The sequence below is a fragment of the Octopus bimaculoides genome, chromosome 3 (assembly GCF_046866305.1).
Source record: "Octopus bimaculoides isolate indiv1 chromosome 3, ASM4686630v1, whole genome shotgun sequence".
Taxonomy (NCBI): Eukaryota; Metazoa; Mollusca; class Cephalopoda; order Octopoda; family Octopodidae; genus Octopus; species Octopus bimaculoides.
Genome location: NC_142930.1, coordinates 162,101,091 through 162,116,116, shown reverse-complemented (window position 1 = coordinate 162,116,116; position 15,026 = coordinate 162,101,091). Strand labels below are relative to the sequence as shown.

The following is a 15,026-nucleotide window of genomic DNA, read 5'->3' as shown; positions in this document are numbered from 1 at the left end:
ATGTCTTAAATATTTGGATTACTAACTTCAACACCACATTTTTGATCAGTGTGACCTTTGATCATTATCATGTGACTTATGTCTATAATATTCAGACTATTAATAGCCATATCAAGTTTCCTTCAATTTGATCTCAGATCAGCATCAGGCATCTTTTATTATTCTTGGATGTGTGTGAAGTACTAGACTGGATTGTAACTGCATCAGGGGTCAAGGAGACAAGAGTGTCACACTCAGATTTAAGTACAGGGGTTACATGACTGAATTTATACTGAGACTATATACACATTAGTCAGAGAGCAACCAAACTAAATATAATGTAAATGTAAATATCACAACATTTTTTTATCGTTAGGCATAGGAGTGGATGTGTGGTAAGTAGCTTGCTTACCAACCACATGGTTCCGGGTTCAGTTCCCACTGTGTGGTACCTTGGGCAAGTGTCTTCTACTATAGCCTCAGGCCGACCAAAGCCTTGAGTGGATTTGGTAGATGGAAACTAAAAAAAGCCTGTTATATATATATATATATAAATTATTTAAAATTATAATACAGGGTATCAAGAGATACCACCACGCTGAAAAAATAGCAGTCAAATCCTGACTCTAAAACCACAATAAATCGCACGAAAGGTTGTTTAGGCGGGCTATTTAAGCTAGTCGTGTGCATACGTGCATATATATGTATATATGCGTCCGTATATGTAAGTATACTGTTTATATACATGTATTTGTATTTATGTACTGGAGTATATTCCACTGATGAAGGCAGAGCATTATTATTTATGCAAAGCCAGAAATCCAGGATTTGGAATTATCTTATTTTTACTGGTTCATTTGGTCTTCGTCTTCGCTAATCGTGCCATGCGGACATTTATTGTGGTTTTAGAGTCAGGATTTGACTGCTATTTTTTCAGCGTGGTGGTATCTCTTGATACCCTGTATTATAATTTTAAATAATTATTACCTTTGATGGTTTTTATTCCCATGCTGACCACTTGATAAGATCAATATTTTAAATATGGATCTTATCCTTATTTATATAAATATATATATATATATATATATATATTAATAGAAAGGACAACAAAAGAAAGAGACCTCGATATTATGTAAATAGAGGAATTTATCTGTAAAAATATGTGACACTTATTTGGAGTTTTATCATGGCTACCGAATAGGTGTCACATATATATATATATATATATATATATATATATATATATATATATGTATATGTATATGTTTGTGTGTCTGTGTTTGTCCCTCCAACATCGCTTGACAACTGATGCTGGTGTGTTTACGTCCCCGTGACTTAGTGGATCGGCAAAAGAGACCGACAGAATAAGTACTAGGCTTACAAAGAATAAGTCCTGCGGTCGATTTGCTCGACTAAAGGCGGTGCTCCAGCATGGCCGCAGTCAAATGACTGAAACAAGTAAAAGAGTATTAAACAAGAGGTTAATGGTACAGAAAAATCATAATAGCATTAATGATATTATCAAATTTAAATGCTATTATTTGCTTGGAGGGTCAACAAAAACATATCACTGCTTAATTTCACCTGCCTGTCCGTGAGGCCTGGCAGTTTACAAAAGGGATACAATTTGCTTCTCCTATGAATCTCCTCTAAATGTCCCTGTCAGCTGAAAGACTACATTCCAGCTGTCAGCAGATATGTCAAATTGAAGCACATAACACTTTGGAATATTCTTTGAATCTGAAACTTCAGACCATTACAATTACATGTCACAAATGTCTGCTTCTTGTACAAGATTTTTTTTTACTTTCTACTACAAAATGTTTGATCACAGATATATGCTGGATCAGGGTGACCTGGGGCTAGAACAATGAGAATAACTGTCAGCCGCCATCACTTTTGTTAACCAGCACAGCTGTAGAGCAAAATACCAGGGAGATAGGAAAACATCTATTCAGTTTGTTAAACGTATCTCCTCTAACAATACTTAAATATCCAGCCTAAATGTTCACAAACTATCCCGCCCATTCCTGGGCACAAGGCCTGAAATTTTTAAGGGCGGGGCTAGACAATTACACTGATCTCCTTGCTCAACTGTTACTTTTATCAATCCCATAATGACGAAAAGTAAAATCAACCTTGGCAAAATTTGAACCCAGGACATGAAGAAATGCCCCTAAGCATTTTGTGCCAAGATGCAAATAAGATACTGTGACAAGTATTGTTGTTGCTGTTGTTGGTTACAGGTTTCCAACTAACCAATCATTGGTTCACTGCATTTGAGATGGTCAGAACAAGGAATTGCCTGGGCAGCAAAACTGGAACAAATATCACAAAAGAGATTTTTCTTTTGAAACTATCAGCTTATCAATTTCCTCTCTGGTGTTTATATAAAAGAAAGATATACATAAAAACGCTCCACCATATACATATACACACACACACACACAAATATATATATATATATATATATATATATATCATCATCATTTAATGTCCACTTTCCATGCTAGCATGGGTTGGACGATTTGACTGGGGACTGGTGAACCAGATGGCTACACCAGACTCCAATCTGATCTGGCAGAGTTTCTACAGCTGGATGCCCTTCCTAACACAGACCACTCTGAAAGCGTAGTGGGTGCTTTTTCCGTGCCACCAGCACAAGGGCCAGTCTGGCGGTACTGGCAACTAGTTGCATACGTTATAACAATATCATATGCATTTAAGTCACAGGTTAAAAGCACACGAAGAATGCTCTCCTAAGCAGAAATCCAATCAAACAACAAATATTCCTGCATAGACAATTATGGATTCTGCACCCTACCTGTCATCACCACCACCACCACCACCACTGATGACATCTATGGCATTGTTGTCAACCTCCTTCTCCTCCTCCTCATTGGTGTTTTAATGTTCATTTTTCAAAGCCAACATTAAATGGACAGGCAAACAACAATATATTTCTGAGTGTGTGTGTGTGAGAGAGAGAAAGTGAGAGTGTTTGTGTGTGTGTGTCATTACTTCGTTCTACGCACTTGTTAGTGAAACTCATATAATGAAATTAAAGAGCATCCTCAGCATACTCTGCTGGATCTTCAGCAAAATGCCCAGTTGCTTATAATTAAATGTTATTAAGTGTTTAAATGTATGAGATGAGCTGCAGTAAATAAGATTATAATTTTCAAAGCAATTAACCTTATTTCATTAGATTTCATATTTGGAAATCAAACTTGCTACATTCATATCACTGTGTGAGGCATAGGCATGGCTAAGAATTCCAGTCTGCAATCTGATGGTTTTGGATTGCTTTGCAGCCACAAGACATCTTGCCGCAACTGTCTGCTATAGCTTGAAGCTGACCAAGTATTGCATACACACACACCTTGAGAGGGAAACTGACAGGGATGAACTGTGTAAAACTTTGTCATATATCATCATCATCATCATTTAACGTCCGCTTTCCATGCTAGCATGGGTTGGACAATTTGACTGGCGACTAGCAAAGCGGATGGCTACACCAGGCTCCAACCTGATCTGGCAGAGTTTCTACAGCTGGATGCCCTTCCTAACGCCAACCACTCCGAGAGTGTAGTGGGTGCTTTTTATGTGCCACCGGCATGTGGGCCCGTCTGGCGGTACTGGCAACGGCCACGCTCAAATGGTGTTTTTTATGTGCCACCTGCACAAGAGCCAGTCTAATATTTTGTTCATGTGCCACTGGCACAAGTGCCAGTAAAGTGAAGCTAGAAACGACCGCACTCAAATGGTGCTTTTTATGTGCCACCGGCATGGGAGCGATACAGGAGTAAGCACATAAAGACAAAACAAGGTGGGAAAAAAAGTACTCAAATACTGAAGATAGGGTAAGATGCATTTTTTTAAATATTTATATATATATAAGAAAATTAAGAAAATAGAGATAAATCAATTAATAATTATATTTATTAATTACAAATATAGACATATAATCCCTGACAGCTGAAATGTTCTGTACACTTAACACATAAAAATATAATGGTATATCTTTTTTTCTACCTCCGACGAGATTCTACTTGATAATGATTTAATTATTTTAATTAAAACCTTTAAAGTCTGAATCGAAACAGCTGTCAGGGATTATGCCTATTTTTGTAATTATAGATATAATTATCAATTGATTTATTTCTATTTTCCTATTTTTCTTAAATAAATATAAACTTCGGTTTATTTAATTACCTATTTTTGAGTATTAAAATTAATATTCAAAATAATTAGTAGGTAATAAACCAGTAAATTCACATAAGGGTATATATATTTTTCTTAATCAGCTTGAACATTTATATAACTTTACAGATAAAGTATGTGTGCGTGTGTATGTGTGTGTGTGTGTATGAATACACATACACACACACATATGAAGGTGAATCAGAAGGTAAAAATTGCATTACTTTCTGACTGATCCACTGCTTTCCAAAGATTTTGTAGTAGTTATATATATGCATAATATCTCAATAGCATTTAAGAAATCCCTGTTACCACTTAACCTCAAGCAGACCTATGATCAACAGCATTCCAACTGTGACCAACCTCCCTTTTTAAGAGTATGTGTGACTACATTATCTGAAGCATCCTTTCCTTTTTTTTTGCATGGTAAGGTATAATTTGAGGAAAATTTAAGCACCATTTCTAGTAAGTGAGGGACCATGTAGAGACTCAACAATATCTAATGGCTGCTACTGTTTAACCCCAGGTCAATCAATCAAGAACTACGTCTGAAATCAATTCAATCCTGACCATGTTATTTTTTTTAGCTATGGCTATGTAGGACTACAATATTTAAAGTATTCTTTCTTCATTCCCAACAACATGGTGTGATCTGAGTGGGATTTAGCAGCTATTTCTAGCTGGTCAGGCAACCACGTAAAAGGTGTCCTATATTGACTCCTTGGATAACAAGTGTTCATGATGAGAGAGGATTGGACGTTTCTAGAATGAGGTTAATATTGACAATTAACATAGTCTAAACTACTTCAAATAATGAAGTAGCACATTTAAGAAATTATTATTATTCTTGTTGTTGTTGTTGCTTCTGTCCTGTCTTTCAGTCAGCATCAGTTATTAATACATCTAATTATAAAGTATTTAAAATATTTTTCTCTTTACAAACATCTAACAAAATGGGAACACACACACACACACACACTTAGGGGAAGAGGAAGATGGTGGGAGACAGAGAGACCTCATACAAATAAGGGGGAAAGAGAAAGTGGTAGCTACAAATACAAAACATACACACAGACAGGAACATACAATTCAACACACATCACATAAAGAGACAAAATATCAACATTCATACGCACACAAGCACACATGCAGTAAGACCCAAAACATTGATATATATAAGGACACATATGGAGACAGCAGACCCCAACAGATGAGCTCATATTACAACAAATGCACAGATAACAGAAATATATACTCTTTTACTTGTTTCAGTCATTTGACTGTGGCCATGCTGGAGCACCGCCTTTAGTCGAGCAAATCGACCCCAGAGCTTATTCTTTGTAAGCCTAGTACTTATTCTATCAGTCTCTTTTGCCGAACCGCTAAGTGTGTATATGTTTGTCCCCCCAACATCGCTTGACAACCGATTGTGGTGTGTTTACGTCCCCGTAAGTTAGCAGTTCGGCAAAAGAGACCGATAGAATAAGTACTAGGCTTACAAAGAATAAGTCCTGGGATCAATTTGCTCAACTAAAGGCAGTGCTCCAGCATGGCCGCAGTCAAATGACTGAAACAAGTAAAAGAGTAAGAAAGTAAAGTGGCGAGCTGGCAGAACCGTTAGCACACCAGGCAAAATGTTTAGCAGCATTTTTGTCCATCTTTACATTTCGAGTTCAAATTCAGCCAAGGTCAACTTTGCCTTTCATTCTTTCAGGGAAATAAGTACCAGTCTGATTTGGCATGGTTTCTACAACTGGATGCCCTTCCTAACACCAACCACTCTGAGAGTATAATGGGTGATTTTATGTGCCACCGGCTCAGGTGCCATTTGCATGACTATGATTTTACTTGACTTGATGGGGTTTTCTTCTCAAGCACAGCAATGCCAAAGGTTTCGGTCATTTGTCATTGCCTCCGTGAGGCCCAAACTTGAAAGGTGCTTTCATGTGCCACCAGCATCAGTCATCAAGAGGCTTAATGCTCAAAAGGTGCATTTTACGTGCCACCGGCATGGGTGCCATTTACATGATACCAGCACTGGCCACGACTACGATCTCTCTTCGCTTTACAGCATTGATTACAGATTTGTAGTATCGTGGCTAACTTAGAGTTTAATAATAAAAATAATAATAATAATAATAATAATAATAATAATAACAATAATAATAACAACGTCACTTCACACAAGAGTTGCTTCTATTCCCTGGACATCTTCAATTTTAACAATTTGTTTTATGCTTCAGTGAATGCCATGTCATGGGGGTGGGGAACTCCAACAATATCAAACCTGTAACTTGACTGAGTCCTGATTGTAACTACTTCACTATTTTAAGCTGTTATAAACTCTCTAAAATCAATAGGGCTGATCATTCAATGATGGCAACTTGAAACAAAAGATCAGATAATTTTAATTTTACAAATTTTGCACTACTTTGCAAACTAACTTGATAGTTATTCTTTGTTTCCATGGAGAAATCAACAGAAAAAAAAAACAACTTATTTCTAGCGACATCAAGCAAATTTTCAAAACTCAGAATGTAGCAATGGACAAAATACCGCTAAGTATTTTGTCCAATGTGCTAACGGTTCTGCCAGCTCACCACCCTATTAATGATAATGATGATGATGATGATGATGATGAAGAAGAAATAAATAGATTGGAAAAATATATTTTTAAAAATGCATGTTATTATATTCCTTAACAAGTATGTATACCCATTTAGAAAATAAAGAGAACCATTATAAGTTTTATCAAATTAATTATTAATTATTTAACATTTTATTATTCATTACTTGTTTGTCATCAATTACATGTATAATTTATTAATAACAACTAATTATTAAATGAATAAGGAATTATTAAATGTTATTATCACTAAAATAAGTATGGAAAAAAAAAAAATTCAGACAAATAACAGCATTTTGCAGCTCGTACAACCCTCAAATATCTCATATACAGTTTCAAGGCCACAGATTTTCCCTCACCCATCCTTTTTGCTTTCCCTGATCTAAACTAATAAATAGTTGGCATCATATATTTATTGACTAACACACACACACACACACACAAACATGCAGGAATGGGCGGGATAGTTTGTGAACATTTAGGCTGGATATTTAAGTATTGTTAGAGGAGATACGTTTAACAAACTGAATAGATGTTTTCCTATCTCCCTGGTATTTTGCTCTACAGCTGTGCTGGTTAACAAAAGTGATGGCGGCTGACAGTTATTCTCATTGTTCTAGCCCCAGGTCACCCTGATCCAGCATATATCTGTGATCAAAAATATTCCAGCTGTTATCATGCTATCTTTTATTCTTACAGTGTTATCTACCACCGCAGCATCTAATATATCTCAGTTTATTTTTTAGCTTCTGTATGTTTTTAAATGATGGAAAGGCATAATTTGAGGGTTATTTGGCTGCTATTTCTAATTTGAGGGTTATTAGGCAGATCGACCAATCTCGTATAGTCACTTCAATTTTGGATGGCAGTAGTTGGCAGGAATAAAGAAACAGATGGAGATCAAGAAAAACTGAATCAAAATAGGATGTACCAGTCATGGATTGGGGTGATTTATTTTGACAGTGTTTTTCCCCCCCAAAAATCTGTAGTCTTGTATTACACATCGTCATCATCATTTAATGTCCATTAGAATTTATTACTATTATTTGGCAAGCTGGTAAAATTGTTTTTAAGTTGGAAGTTATACTCAGACAGCATCTATGAGCTGAATGTTTGCATCAGAGTGGACTTCAAGAAAGACACCTAAAGGCCCTGAGAATGTATTAAACCTGGAAGTATTTGTTATGAGTTAGAGTCAACTCAAACTGTACAATTTCATGGCCTTTCTGTTTATTATCTGGAGTGACAGAATCATTAACCCTGTAGCATTTAAACCAGCCATATCCAGCCCAAATAGTCAACCTGTTTTACGCTCAAAACAGTCACACCAACCTTGCAATATCATTCTAAAAATAAGCAATCGCATCATTGAAATTAATTGTGCATTATCTCAATTAATGCACAATTAATTCAAAACAATTTGAATTAATAAGTAGTAAATTTGACAAAATTATCTGAATGCTAAAGGATTAAAATTGGACAACATATTTGCAGTAATTACTTTGGTTCTTTGTGTTCTAAGTTCGAACACTATTGAGGTCAATTATGTCTTTCATTCCTCTAGGGCAGGGATTCTCAACCATTTTTCATCTATAGACCCGTTTTGATTACTATTTTATTCTGGTGGATCCCCATAGCCATTCGATATTTATCACACATTTACTTGTGTAGGTTGAACAATGTAAAATGTTAAAGAAAGCAACCTAGCTGTTTCTTGCAATGTATACCAATATAAACATCTAAAACAAATTTTTTTCAGGGGCCCTTAAAATAGTATTGTGGATCCCCAATTTACTGCTTTGTTGCATGGACCCCACCCAAAATCTTATATGGACCCTAGTTGAGAACCACTACTCTAAGGTCAATAAAATAAAGTAACATTCAAGTAGTGGAGTTCATTTAGCTGAAATCTCTCTCCCACCCAAATTGCAGGCCTTGTGCCTATATTAAAAACAATTATTATTATTAAAGTGGCAAACTGGCAGAATCAGTACAGTATCAGACAAAATGCTTAGTGCGTGTACGTTTCTATGTGTATGTGTGTGTGTGTGTGTGCGTGTGTGCGTGCGTGCGCGCGTGTGTGTTTGCCTTCAGCACCAAAAAGTACTACCACCAGAACTGGTCAAATGTCGAATCAGCTGTGCCGAATCATTAGCATCCAAACAGCTGTACCTAATCTTCTCGTTCTAATATATAGAAACTAGCTGAGAAAAATGGATGTAAAATGAATGAATAGATAAACAATATATATACAACAAGCTTCTATATAGTTTCCACCTGCCAAATTTTACTTATAAAGCTTTGATCGGCCAGAAAGCAATTGAAACAGAGTACCAAACAATAAGATAGAATCAAAGAACTACTTGATTCCAAACTGAACTTCTTAACCACATCATCATACCTGCAGTATTATTGTTTTTGTTGTTTGAGTACGGTATTGATTCTGATGGTTATACATCTTTCTCTTCAAATTTGTGGCCTTGTGCCAAAATTAGAAATCATTATTAGTGTTGTTGTTGGCCATATTATTATTATTATTATTATTATTATTATTATCATCATTACTGCTGTTGTTGCCAGTAATGGAATCTACACCAGAGCTAACCAACAGGAAATTGCTACTGGTAAGTTACAGCGAATTTACTACTGCAAGACGATTAGTCACCAAGAAAGCTATTATATATATACATACATACATTTATATATATATATACACACACACACACGATGCAGAGAGTGAAGGTTGTTGAAGAATTTAAAGGTAAGGAAGTAACTGATGGGTGGAGAAAAATAAATGGATGAAAATAGGAAGGGGAAATGAAGAAGTTACAGAAGAGAAAGGAAGTCAAGCATTTTAAGACTAAATATTAAATCCATCCATGGCTGTCCCTATCAAGAGCCTTGTCCCTTAATAAAGAAAATTGTGTACCTATGTGAATATATATATAAGAATATATACGAGTTGATGTATGAATATAATTTTTTTTTTTTTACTTGTTTCTGTCAACTGACTGGCCATGCTGGTGCACTGCCTTAAAGAGTTTTACTCAAAGAAACCAAACCCAAGACTTATTCTTTGTAAGTCTAGTACTCATTCTATCGGTCTCTTTTGCTAAGTTACAAGGATATAAACAAACCAGCATCGGTTGTCAAGCGATGGTTGTGGCAACAAACACAAACACACACATGACGGGATTCTTTCAGTTTTCATCTACCAAATCCACTTACAAAGCTTTGGTTAGCCTGGGGTTATAGTAGAAGACACTTGACCAAGGTGCCATGCAACAGGACTGAACCCAGAAGCATGTGGTTGGGAAGCAAGCCTCTTACCACACAGCCATGGATGCATGTATGCATGCAAGTTTGAGTGTGTATACGTGAGTTAGTGTGCACTAAAGTGTATATATGTATGAAAGTGTGGGTGTGAGTGCATGTGTAAGAGGGTTTCTATGTGCATACATGAAGGTGTATATTTTAAGTGTTTGCATGTATACATGACTTGGGGGTGTACATGTATGGCTGATTGCATGGCTGATTATTTTAATGTACAAATGGTTGGCGTTAGGAAGGGCATCCAGCTGTAGAAACTCTGCCAAATCAGACTGGAGCCTGGTGTTGCCATCCGGTTTCACCAGTCCTCAGTCAAATCGTCCAACCCATGCTAGCATGGAAAGCGGACGTTAAACGATGATGATGATGATGATGATGTATGTATTTGTGAGACTTCACCCATGTACACACAGGTACCTGTGTGCCAGCATATGACCTGGTGTGCAGGTATGTGTGCGAATGCAAGTTATGGGTTCATAGATGTTTGTGTAGATGGATATGTTTGTGTATACGAGTATATATATATATATATATATATATATATATATATAAAGCCTTGTGAGTGGATTTGGTAAACGGAAACTGAAAGAAGCTTGTCGTATATATGTGTGTGTGTGTGTATATATATATCATCATCATCGTTTAACGTCCGCTTTCCATGCTAGCATGGGTTGGACGATTTGACTGAGGACTGGTGGACCAGATGGCTACACCAGGCTCCAATCTGATTTGATGGAGTTTCTACAGCTGGATGTCCTTCCTAATGCCAACCACTCTGAGAGTGTAGTCAAGTGTAGTATATATATATATATATATATATATATATATATATATATATATATATAGTGTAGTATATATATATATATATATATATATATATATATATATATATATACACACACATAGCAACCAAAGATCTTCATTACATAAAAATAAGAACACATGTTGTCCTCTATAGGCCTTCTATATCCATTAAACCTTTCTTCAAAGAGAACAGATTGTGGTTTGAGGGAGAACTGACTGTTATTTCTAACAGATTATGTGATAAAATGGAGACTCCACAATTGGCTCATACACATAAGATTGGTATGACTAATCATTCATTATTAATGCTCACTCTATAGTCAAGGGTCAACTCAAAACTTTCTCCTGGTTGTCTAATTAGCTTACTTTAGTGATAATGCTTATACATAACTATGGTGACAACCCAATTATCTTCGAAAATAATATAGGTAACCGTGGTAATTGATTATTGACAATGATAACATGTAACATGTACAACTTTCCCACATTTGCAAAAGGAGAAGTGGAGTATAATTTATTAAATATAATTTATTAAATCAACCCCACTAATTCTCTGATAATTTTATTCTATTGATAAGTTTCACAATGCTCAAATGATCCAGTCGAATCACCACCTGTAACCCTTTAGCATTCAGATTATTCTGTCAAATCTAATGCTTATTTATTCACCTTGTTTTGGATTAACCATGGATTAGCTTGTAGCTTTGAGATTTAGATGATGTGATCACCAAGTGCATAGTTAATACTTTGGAGAAATTAAGATAAGCACAAGCTTGTATTATCAGTTCCTATGTACATGTCACCATTTTGGTTACTTGGAACCAAGCACTGGGTGTTTCAAGTGTATATGGATGCTTCACCAAAACAGATCTTCAGGAAACAATTATTGCAATGAGTTACAGAGAACTAATGCCAAGAATTGGGTGTGAATATGGTGTCTGATTAACTCTGGTTATAACACTTCAAACTCTCTTTCTCTTTTTCTACTCTTTTACTTGTTTCAGTCATTTGACTGTGGCCATGCTGGAGTACCGCCTTTAGTCGAGCAAATCGACCCCAGGACTTATTCTTTGTAAGCCTAGTACTTATTCTATCGGTCACCTTTTGCCGAACCGCTAAGTTACGGCTATCAGGCGATGTTGTGGGGACAAACACAGATACACAAACATATACACACACACATACATATATATATAAATACATATATACGACGGGCTTCTTTCAGTTTCCGTCTACCAAATCCACTCACAAGGCTTTGGTCAGCCTGAGGCTATAGTAGAAGACGCTTGCCGAAGGTGCCAGGCAGTGGGACTGAACCTGGAACCATGTGGTTCATAAGCAAACTACTTACCACACAGCCACTCCTACGCCTATAAAGATAATTTTTTTTTTTTTTTGATTTTGTATGTCTTAAAGGAGTTCGGTCAAATGGCTAAGAATTTTGTTTCACAACCATGAAGTGGGTTTGATTCCACAGTGTTACATTTTGGGCAGTGTGGCATACTGGGCCAATCCATACCTTGTGAGTGAAATTGGGTAGATGGAAAATATATAGGTACAATCAGGTGGAATGGCATCTATAACTAAAAAGTTATAGCCTCATCACACACTATGCCAAGCTGATTCAGCCATAGATCTATTTCAAGGGCACACATGTTTGTGAAATACTCAGCCACTTATATGTTAATTCAGTATATCAAACAACTAAATCCTTATCATTAAACAACAGGGATCCACCTCAGACAGAGAAATACCATTGGCCCTTTTCAGGGCCTCCCAAATTGATGGGCTGAAAGAAGGAAGATATCTTCAGGCCAGACACTTGGCACAAACGCTTACAGCAGAGTGGATTTCATTGGTGTCACATAAAAAAGCACCCATGCTGTGCCACATAAAGAGCACCCAGTGGTTGGCATTAGGAAGGGCATCCAGCTCTTATTTCTTTATTGCCCACAAGGGGCTAAACACAGAGGGGACAAACAAGGACAGACAAAGGGATTAAGTCGATTACATCGATCCCAGTGCGTAAATGGTACTTAATTTATCAACCCCGAAAGGAGGAAAGGCAAAGTCGACCTTGGCGGAATTTTGAACTCAGAACGTAATGGCAGACGGAATACCGCTAAGCATTTCGCCTGGCGGGGTAACGTTTCTGCCAGCTCGCCGCCTTAAGGGCATCCAGCTCTTACCATACTGTCCAACCCAAGCCAGCATGGAAAATAGACATTAAATGATGATGAAGACGATAATGATGATGTACCCTATGAGTTACACTCTCTATATCAGGGATGGTCAAGTTGCTTGATAAGAAGAGCTACAAATGATATTTTTTCACATTCCAGCTGCAACATATATCTTAAGTTATAGTTATAAATAAGCAAATATATCATTACATTGTTTTACTCCTTAAAGTATACACAGTTTTCATTCTTGCAGTTAGTACTTCAAAATCTAACTGACAATATGTTAAAACAATTTCAGGGAAAATAATACTAAATAACATGATATTGTCTTAGCATTAGCAAGAGCCTCCAGCTGTAAAAACCATGTCAAAAACAGATACTCAAACTGTCCAAACTATACCAACATAGAAGCTGTACATTGAAAGATGATGATGATGATGAGATGCATATGATTGAAGGAATTTATTTTGCAAGATTCCCGATGTGTAAGATGAACCCACAGGTTAACTGCAAGATTAGGAATGTAGTCTATAACATAGGGTGTATTGAAGGACGGTGCAGAAACAAGACATTCGGGAGATGGAATATAGCACAGGGGAGCAGATAGGTGAACACTGGCAGGAGCTCAAAAAGGAGAAAAGCTCACCAGTGATCTACCAACATGCTCAGTTATAACATAGATACTCAGTAAATAACACATGTTAAGGTATTATCAATGCATAAAACAGACACAACACTTAGACAGATTACAGAGGCTATACACATAGTTATAGACAGATTGAGCTTCAACAGAGAACATGAATGGAACAATAACATCCACCACCACCACCATACTATACAACATGACAACTAAAGACAGAATGGGAGAGAGAAAAAACAAATGAGACACAGATACAAACAACATAATACATAAACCCATATACACACAAAAGATACACATATGCATAAAAAATAGAGAGATAAATAAGTAAAAAAAAAAAAAAATAAATGAAGGGATGGGTACAATAAGCAAACCCATATATACACACACACACACACAAAACAGAGACGCATAAACACATGTACACGCACACACAGATGCAAATGTATGCATAGATAAGGATACACACCACAAAGACGCAATGGACTAAACAGAACAGGAGGAAACACGTGGGTGGAGAGTAGCTGAAGAGGTCACAGGATGTGTGACAAAAGATTCCCAGATAATGGACATAAAATAAGAACAATAATAAACAAATGGAAAACAAATATATAGTGCATGTGTTTATTTAGCAAGAAAGAAAAATGACCATCCCGAAATATAACTACATGCACACACTCATACAGATGTGTATGTATGTGTATGTGTGTGTGTTTGTGTGTGTGTGTATATATATATATATATATAAATAAAAATAAAGAAAATTAAAAAAACAGGTTTGTGTGAAAGTGTATAGAGGAATATATTATTCAAAAGAGTTCCAACTCTGTCTGTTTATTTATATTCTTATAAAATTAATGAGATATAGAATATGGAATATATAACATAGATAGTAAAATGAAATGAAGTATTGAATGTCTTATTGAATAAATGAAATATTGAATATTAAATATATATGGACTAAATACTCAATATTTCATTTATTCAATAAGACATTCAATACTTCATTTCATTTTACTATTTATGTTATATATTCCATATTCTATATCCCACATTAACTTTATAAGAATATAAATAAAACATAAAAAACAGACAGAGCTGGAACTCTTTTGAATAATATATATATATATATATATATATATATATATATATCATATCTGTAAGTGGCTGTGTGGTAAGTAGCTTGCTTACGAACCACATGGTTCCAGGTTCAGTCCCACTGCGTGGCACTATAGCCTCGGGCCGAACAAAGCCTTGTGAG

General features: G+C 36.0%; 1 protein-coding gene across 1 annotated transcript in view; it reads right to left on the bottom strand.

The window, feature by feature from the left end:
- The window catches only part of LOC106882029 (leukotriene A-4 hydrolase), an 86,594-nt gene that overhangs the window by 31,740 nt on the left and 39,828 nt on the right, over positions 1 to 15,026 (bottom strand). The window lies entirely within an intron of this gene.